At 42.5% G+C, this 9473-nt stretch overlaps 1 non-coding gene across 1 annotated transcript; it reads right to left on the bottom strand.

The window, feature by feature from the left end:
- Positions 1-1106: 1106 nt before the first annotated feature.
- On the bottom strand, positions 1107-1263 carry Gm23485. Its single transcript, XR_003956641.1, has one exon. It is a non-coding gene; the product is annotated as a U1 spliceosomal RNA (small nuclear RNA).
- Positions 1264-9473: the final 8210 nt, after the last annotated feature.

Consider the following 9473-nt stretch of genomic DNA (forward strand, 5'->3'; position numbering starts at 1 on the left):
GGGAGTCGGGTCCCGGGTTTCAGCACCACTTGTTGTGTCCAACTTGACCAGCAAGAAAAACACAACCACTGGTTCTTCTTAAAGCAGTTTACTCAGGCAGCTTCTCTCTTCAAATCCCCCACCTCTCAGGGTACAAGCGTTTTTATCCACTCAAGCCACAACCACGCCGCAACCAATCACCACAGGTCACATCACCTCACCAGGCAGGCTTGCTCAGCCTATCAGGGATTAAGGGCAAGCCATCCACCAAACATGGGCTTGTTTACTGCCTGGCACAGATTTCTGTCCAGCTGGCCAGGGAGTCCGGAATGGCTTCCCACAGTCAGGGTTTCTATTCCTGCACAAAACATCATGACCAAGAAGCAAGTTTGGGAGGAAAGAGTTTATTCAGCTTACACTTCCACATTGCTGTTAATCACCAAAGGAAGTCAGGGCTGAAACTCAAGCGGGTCAGGAAGCAGGAGCTGATGCAGATACCATGGAGAGATGTTACTTACTGGCTTGCTTCTTCTGGCTTGCTCAGCTTGCTTTCTTATAGAATCCAAGACTACCAGTCCAGGGATGGCACCACCTACAATAGGCCCTCCCATCCTTGATCACTAATTAAGAAAATGCCTTACAGCTGGATCTCATCGAGGCATTTCCTCAAGGAAGGGTCCTTTCTCTGTGATAACTCCAGCTTGTGTCAAATTGACACACAAAACCAGCCAGTACAATTCCTGAGTTCAATTCCCAGCACCTGCATGGTGGCTTACAACTATCTATAATGGGATCTGGTACCCTCTTCTGCTATGCAGGCACACATGCAGACAAAACATCTATCTACATAAAATACATTAAATAAATAAATCTTTTTTTCAGAAGTATCACAACAGTGTGCTTTTTACCCTCTTTCATTTATTTATTTAAATTGTTGTTACATTTATTTGTTTGTTTGTGTATGTTATAAAAATCCCACAGCATACATGTGGATTTCAGACAATATGTAGGGGTCAGTTCTCATCTTCCATCATGTGGGTCCTGGCCTTCCAACTCAGGTCATTAGGCTTGGCAGCAAGCACTTTAATCCATCAAGCCATATTGTATTTGCCCTTCTCCCACCTCCTCAGGGAGAACTTGAACAGAGTCCTCTATTACCATAAATGATGTAGTCAAGTTTCCCTCATTTGGGAAAATTGCAGGGGTCAGCACATCCAGACCACAATGGATATGCTTAGCCCCGAGAAAACCACCTTCACCATCATGGTTACACTGTGAAGGTATAACCCTGTCAGGTGAGTGTGTTATTTGCCTCTTAATGAGCTTCTTATATACCACTGAAAATATTTATTGAGTCCTATTTATACCAGTCAGCATTTTAGGCACCTGAGATAAAGCTGTGAACACAACAAAGATCTCCACCCTCAAGGCACTTATATTCAGAAGAACAATAGAGGATATAATTAATATGTCAACTGTATAGTGTCACATATCGTAACTATTCAGAAAAGAAAAGTTGGACAAGGCAAGAGGCTTCAGAAAGTTGTAGGGCGGTGCTTTATTTTGTATTAAGTGGAGATGGAACGGTGCACTTCACCAAGGAGGTAATTTAAAGGAAGGAAGCTAAGCATCCAGGGTCCCGGTATGAGCCCTTGCAAAGGCCCTGAGGTAGAGCATGCTGGGAAGGTAGTGAGACTGGCATCATGTGACAAAAGCAGGAAGTAGTGGGGATGAAGCCAGAGAAGACAGGTTATGTTTGGGCACAGGTTCTGTGGGAACTTGGAGCTATTAAGGTTTTTCTCTGAATGAAAAGGAGAGGGCTTTGTGGTCTGTCTGGGTTTGTTTGTTTGTTTTTGTTTGTTTGTTTTTGCTTGTTTGTTTGTTTGTTTGTGACAGTATCTCATGTAGCCTAGGCTGGCTTAAACCATGCTATGTAGTGAGGATAAACTTGAACTTCTAATCCTTTTGCCTCCTGAGTGCTAGGATGATAGACATGTACTGACATGCTTAGTTCATGTCTAGTTTATGTGGTGCTAGAGAGCCAACCCAGGGCTTTATACATACCAGGTAAGCATTCTACCAACCTAGCTACCAGCCCAGCCCTAGAATCAACTTCCCACAGAAAGAGAAAGTCCTCAGGTGAGGCAGTAGAAGAGGCAATACTGATGCGTTTGCAAATGTGCTTATTGTGGGAATTTCTGGACCCTTTCCCTGTCTGCCCAGGGACAGCTCAGAGCTCTGCAGGGGTGGGGGTTGGGCAGACAAACAGTCCTCTAGGAAAATGGGAAGTTGGTCAGAGGAGGGAAGAGTGGGACAAAAGCTAGAGACCCACTTCAAATTCAATTAAATAGAAGTGGAAAATATTATTCAATGGTCAGGTGTGGCAGCACACACTTGGATGGGGGCAGGGGGAGGGTCCTGACTTCCAGGCTAGCCTGGGCTATAGAGTAAGACCCTGTCTTAAAAAAAAAAAAAATCAGCCCTGAAAAGAGACTTGCAAAGTGGAGATTTTTTCCTGCTATCTAATTCCCACGCCACATTTGCCTGGCAGATGCTGTAAGCCCTTGGTCTTGGACTCTTAGCAACCTTCTAGCCTCTGGGCTCTGTTACTGCCTGCCTCCCTGGAGCTAGTCTGGTGAATGAATATCTCGTTCTGTTCAGTCGCAGATGAAATGAATTCTTCTGTCTCCAGCTGCACCACACCCTTTCACCGCCTCCCACTGAGTTCTGGCTTCTGGTCTAGACAAGACAATTTTGTGCTCATTTGCATAGCAGAGATTATTGATATCAGTCAGATCCCCAGTGAACAAATTCTCAAACCTGTCTCAGCCCAGGTTCCCAGCTTCAGCCCCAGCCCAGCTCGAATCTCTTTTCTTAGGCAGTGTCTTCCCTTTCCACTGGAAGGGTACATCCAGCAAAAATCCCACGAGTAACGATGATGAGGTATCCCACGGAGATGATGCAGTTATCATCACAGACCCTGAGAAGCCATGGGAAATGAACTTGGCCATGGGTGGAGCCCAGAGGGATGGGCAAGTGCCCATTAAAAAGGTGAGCTCAGGCCAGGGAAGTGTCTCTGCTGGTGCAGAGCTTGCTTAACTTGTACCTGCCTAACAAAAACTGCGCATGGTGGCACAAGCCTGAAATCCTGATAGGGGAATCACGTTTAAAGTTATCATTGGGATTGAAAATAAAATAAAAATTATTTATTTTTATTTTTCCATGTAGAGATATTTCACCTGCACATATGTCTGTGCACCGCTTCTGTGCCTAGTAACAACAGAGACCAGAAGTGAGTGTTAACTGCTGAGCCATCTTTCCAGCCCCTACATAGAGATGTTAAAAGCCAGCCTGGGCTACATGACATCCTGTGTTAAAAAAAAAAAAAAAAAAAAAAGAAAGGAAAAAGAAAAATTCTGGTGTCAATGAAATTCCTTTACAGATATGCTGTCATCTCTCAAATTCCCTGATTGTCCGTGTGTGGGGATATGAGCATGAGTGTTGTGCCCTCAGAGACCAGAGGTTTCAGATCCCTCGGTGCTGTGAGCCATCTGATATAGGTGCTGGGAACTGAATTTGGGTCCTCTGGGTCTTCAACCCCAGGAGCCTTTAAAGACACTTTCTTTTCTAATCATCTCTCACATCCAGTGAACTTGTTGTGCTGTATGTAAGGAGACCAGCCAAAGACTGCATCTTCAGACTTTTAATGAGAAGAGAGCAGCGGGTATGATGGCATGTATGGCGGTGTATACCTGTAATTCTACCACTTGGGAGGACATCATAAGTTCAGGGCCAGCCTGTGCTCCACTGTCAAACATAGTAAAAACTTATGAAGCAAACAAACAAAGTAATATCACAAGCTATGCAGCCGAAGGACTAGCATATCTGGCTGACAACGATGTAGCTGGTGGTAGAGCACTTGCCTACTATGTGCAAAACTCTGAGTTCAATCCCCAACACTGCAAAACAGATATAAAGGGACCAATTGGTTAATATTGGTTAATAATTGGTGTATTGGTTACTTTTCTGGTGTTGTGAGAAAGTACCCTGCACTAAGGGACTTAAGGGATGTCATTTCAGCTTATGGTTCCAGGAGGACAGAGGCCATAAAGCAGGGGAGCGAAGGCAGGGTGGCAGAAGCAGGATCCTGGCTGATCACATTTTAGTCACACACAGGAAGCAGAGAGAGCAATCAGGAAGTGGGGCCTCACTATAAACCCTCAAAGCCCACCCCTAACCACCTGCTTATCCAGGAAGGCTTTCCCTAAGGCTCCACTGAACTCCCCAGACAGTTCTACCAACTGGGGGCTGAGTGCTCAAATGCATCCTATGGGGGACATTTCTCAGCCAAACCACAATACGTAAGAAAAAGGATGTTTAAAATTTGATCAACTCAGATATTTGTCACAGCAATTGAAAATTAGCTAAGTAAGGTATGTATTAATTTAAAAGAACTTTCGATGGTATTTTTGTTGTTGTTCTTCTTCTTTTCATCTTCCTTTTAAAAATTGTTATTGTGTGTATGTATGAGCACAATGCAGGAGAATAAATGTGTAAGATGTGTAAGTGCGTGTTGGAAGACAACCTTGTGGCATAAGCTATCTCTTGCTGCCCAGCCTGAAGACCTGAGTTTGATCCCTAAGATCAACATAGGAAGAAGAGACAATGTCCCAAACGCTGTCCTCTGACTTCCACACATGTGCTATATACTAACCTGGGCTAGAGAGGTGGCTCAGAAAGAGTACCTACTGTTCTTCCAGAGAATTTGAGATTTGTTCTCAGCACCCACATTAGGTGGCTCACAACTACCTGTATCTGCAGTTCCAGGGGTTCTCATGTCCTTTTCTGGCTTCTGTGGGCAACTGCACACTCATGAAAAACACACATACACACACACACACACACACACACACACACACACACACACACACACAAGTAAAATCTTTATATGTACAGATATGTGTACCTTTATATATGCTTCATGTACATATATGTGTATATACATGTATGTAATATATATATATACATATGTAGTGTGTGTGTGTGTGTGTGTGTGTACATGTGTGTGTATACACACCAAAATTTTACTCAGACACTGTCTCTGGTAGTCCTACTTATCACTGATTTGTTTTGGAGAGTTCTCTTTTCTGAGGTTTCATATAAATAAAATCATACAGTATGCATGTTTTGTTGTGTGACAACTTTCTTCAGCCTAACAGTTTTGTTTTTTTTTTTTTTTTTCCGAGACAGGGTTTTTCTGTTTAGCCCTGGTTGTCCTGGAACTCACTTTGTAGAACAGGCTGGCCTCGAACTCAGAAATCTGCCTGCCTCTGCCTCCTGAGTGCTGGGATTAAAGGCGTGCGCTACCATGCCCAGCTCAGCCTAACAGTTTTGAGTCATCATTTCATTGTGTACATGTATTAGTCCCTTCCTCTTTATTAATGAGATTCCATTTTATGGATTCAATGAAATTTTCTATCAAAATACCTACTTGAGTTATTTCTGGGTTTTGGAATAATATATATATATATATATATATACATATATATATATATACACACACACATATGTAGAATACTATATATTATGTATAATGACATATAATATATTAATAGAAATATTTTATATATAATACAAGTATATAATCTATATTAATATGTATTTGGAATATCCACAGTGCTCTAACAAACAGAACTGTTAGAATTAAAAAATATATATATTCATATACACACACACACACACACATATATATATATATATATATATATATATTCATCACACACACACACACACACACACACACACACACGCACACACACACACACACACACACACACACGATTTATTAGAATGGCTTACAGAATGTGGTCTGGGTGGTCTGGGTGGTCTGGGTGGTCCGGGCAGTCCAACAGTGGCTGGCTGATGATGGAAAGACTGGAAATTCAGTTGTTCAGTCCATGACAGTGGATGTCTCTGCAGTCCCAATCTGATGCTAAAGGCCTGGAGAATTCCTGGAGAGCTGTTGGTCTTCAGTCTATACTAGAATGGCAAATAAGTTGGTTCTAATACTAGTGAAGGAATGCCTCAGCAACAGGACAGATGGACTGGCCAGCAAGCATGAGAACAAGCAGCAAAAAGTGAACTTTCCTTTCATCTGGTTGCCACCAGGAGTTACACCCATATTCATCATGGCTTCAAATGATCTGGTTAGGAAAACCCTTCACAGCCATGCCCAGCAGCTGGGGTTCTGGTTGATTCCAGATGTAGTTAACAACCAAGATTAGCCAAGACATAAGGAAAACAGCTGTGAGCATTGATATACAAGTCAGTAAGTGGATGTTCTCTTGTGTTTCTCTTAATATAATACATAAGAATACCCTCCTGAGGGAGGGGGGGTGCTGGAGAGATGGCTCAGCGGTTAAGAGCACTGACTGCTCTTCTGAAGGTCCTGAGTTCAAATCCCAGCAACCACATGGTGACTCACAAACATCTGTAACAAGATCTGACGCCCTCTTCTGGTGTGTCTGAAGACAGCTACAGTGTACTTATAATAAATAAATAAATAAATAAATAAATAAATCTTTAAAAAAAAGAATAAACTACTGGGCCAAGCATATATACATGTTTAATTTTATAGATAATCAACAGTTTTCTATAGGGGCATTGGCAATCCTACCTTTGAAATACAAGAATCTCACTTGCTTAATATCCTGACATTTGGTATTTTGGCTTTTTAACTGAGTGATTAGTCAAATTCATTGTAATTCTTAAAAATCTTTTTCTTTTCCTTCTTCTCCTTTTCCTTTTTCTTTCTTTCTTTTTTCTTTTCTTTTCTTTTTTTTTTTTTTTTTTTGAGAAACTGCTCTAAAACTCGTAACAATTCTTCTATCTCATCTAACTAAGTACAAGGATTATATGCATTCTGTTCTCTTGGGTCCCCTGGAGCTAGAGTTATGGATGGTTATGAGCCAACACATGGGTGGTCAGAACTGAAACCCAGTCCTCTGCAAGAACACGTGCTCTTAACCACTAAGCCATCTCTCTAGCCCTAGGGACCTTGGGTTTTTAAGGTATTAGGATTTTTAAAGATGAAAGGACTTTTAAAAGTTGCACTGTGTTTTGTTTATATAATATTAGCATGAGGTGTTGGGGACAAGGGGAGAAGGATATGGTTTAAAAAGCATTGTGGCCGGGTGTGGTGGCACACGCCTTTAATCACAGCACTCAGGAAGCAGAGGCAGGCAGATTTCTGAGTTCGAGGCTAGCCTGGTCTACAAAGTGAGTTCCAGGACAGCCAGGGCTATACAGAGAAACCCTGTCTTAAAAAACAAAACAAAACAAAACAAAACAAAGCATTGTGTTGTAGGGTTGGAATCCTCGCAGAGAGGCTCTGAGAAGACAATAGTGATGCTCTGAAGGTGAAATCTAAGTTTCGATGAAGACTGTATGCATTGAAAATGCCAGGACTCTGAGACATTTGCCAAGAAGAGAGGCCTATGTAGAGTGGAGGTGGCCTAAGAGAAGAAGCTATGTATGCTTCAGGCAGCAGAGCTGGATGTGTGGGGCTATCTAGGCCTTTGGAGTCCAGTAAATTACATAATAAGTCCCGGATAATAGACATGAAGTTGAGGAAACTGATTTTTGCCCTGGTTGATTTAAAACATTTAAAAATTTTTATTTATGTGTACTGGTCTTATTGTCTGCATGAATGTCTGTGTACCATGTGTATGCCTGGTGCCCAGAGAAGACAGAAGAGGGTGTCAGATGCCCTAGGACTGGAGTACAAACAGTTGAGAGGTGTCCTGTGGGTTAGTAGGAATCAAAATCCACTCTTCTGGAAGAGCAGCAAGTTCTGCTAACCACTGAGCCATTTCTCTAGCCACACTGTCTCCCCACCCCAACCCCCCCCCCCCTTTTTAGGGAGGGTTTTACTATGTAGCCCTGGCTGATGTGGAAATATGTAAAGCAGTAGGACCTTGAATCCACAGAGATCCACTTGCCTTTCCTTCCCTCACAAGTCTTGGGATTAAAGGCATGCACCACACCTAGTCTTAAAGTACCTTGTTTACTAGAAATGGTTATTTATGTTAAAAATTGGGACACTGGTGGTTTGAATGAAAAGGGTCCTCATAGGCTCATAAGGAGTGGCACTACTAGGTGGCATGGCCTCCTAGGAGTAGGTGTGGCCTTTTTGGAAGAAGTGTCAGTGGGGCTGGGTTTTGAGGTTTCAGACACTCAAGCCATTCCAGTGTTACTCTCTCTTCTTGCTGCCTTTAGATCCAGATGTAGAACTCTCAGCTCCTTCTCCAGCACCACATCTGCCTGCATGCTGCCATACTTCCCACCATGACCATAATGAACTATTATTCCTTTTATTTTTGATAGATGACTGTATTAATTGTTTCCCCAATTAAATATTTTCCTTTATAATAGTTGCCATGGTCATGGTGTCTCTCCACAGCAATGGAACCCCCAGCTATGATAGACACAAAAACTAACAGGTAAATATCCTGTGTCTTACAACTACAAAGAATCCAAGTGACTTTAGGCTCGGACAGCAACTTGGTAAAAATATTCCTGTGTCTAATAAACAAACAAAAACCAAGTACTTGGAAATTAAGATAGGCCTGAGAACTTTTGATCATTTGGCATTAAATGTGCCCTTAAAAAAGGAGGAAGAAAGCCGGGCGTGGTGGCACACGCCTTTAATCCCAGCACTTGGGAGGCAGAGGCAGGTGGATTTCTGCGTTCGAGGCCAGCCTGGTCTACAAAGTGAATTCCAGGATAGCCAGGGCTACACAGAGAAACCCTGTCCTGAAAAACCAAAAAAAAAAAAAGAGGAAGAAAACCAACCTCACTATTTCATTCATGCCTAATGAAACTCCCCTAGCTATTCCTCTAGGAAGAGTCCTTCCTTCCTGACCTCTTCCTCCACAACAGTATTAATTCTTTCTTTCTTCCCTTCTTTCTTTCCTCTTCATCCTCCTCTTTTTTTTTTTTTTTTTTTTTTTTTTTTTTTTTTTTTTTTTTTTTTTTTTGGATTTTGGGAACTCCTGGCACTCACTATGTAGACCAGGCTGGCTTGGAGTTCACAGAAATTCATCCACCTGCCTCTGTCTCCCAAGGGCTGGTATCAAAGGTATATACATTACACCTGCCTGCTCATTTTTATAATGACAAATCCTTTTCAAACTTACTTCCCTTCTTATTTGCTTAAATGCAAAGCTGAATCACAAACAGGTACACTACTTTTATTCCTGTGGGTTCATCCTTCAAGTTGCTGACCACGGACCAAGCTGGAAGTGAAGAGACAAGGAGGTCAGGTCATAGGAGACCGGAATGGGCAGGAGCCTCCAGATCTTGGCTCCTTTCTAAGCTCCAGTCCCTTAAACTGGGGTGAGGCATGAAAAGGGTCCTCTCTTATGAGTGAGGAGGAGCCCCTACTCCTCCTGCCACCCCTGTGCAGGCAAAGGTTTGAGCCTTATCAGTTATAG

Source organism: Mus musculus, chromosome 6, assembly GCF_000001635.26.
Source record: "Mus musculus strain C57BL/6J chromosome 6, GRCm38.p6 C57BL/6J".
NCBI classification, from domain to species: domain Eukaryota; kingdom Metazoa; phylum Chordata; class Mammalia; order Rodentia; family Muridae; genus Mus; species Mus musculus.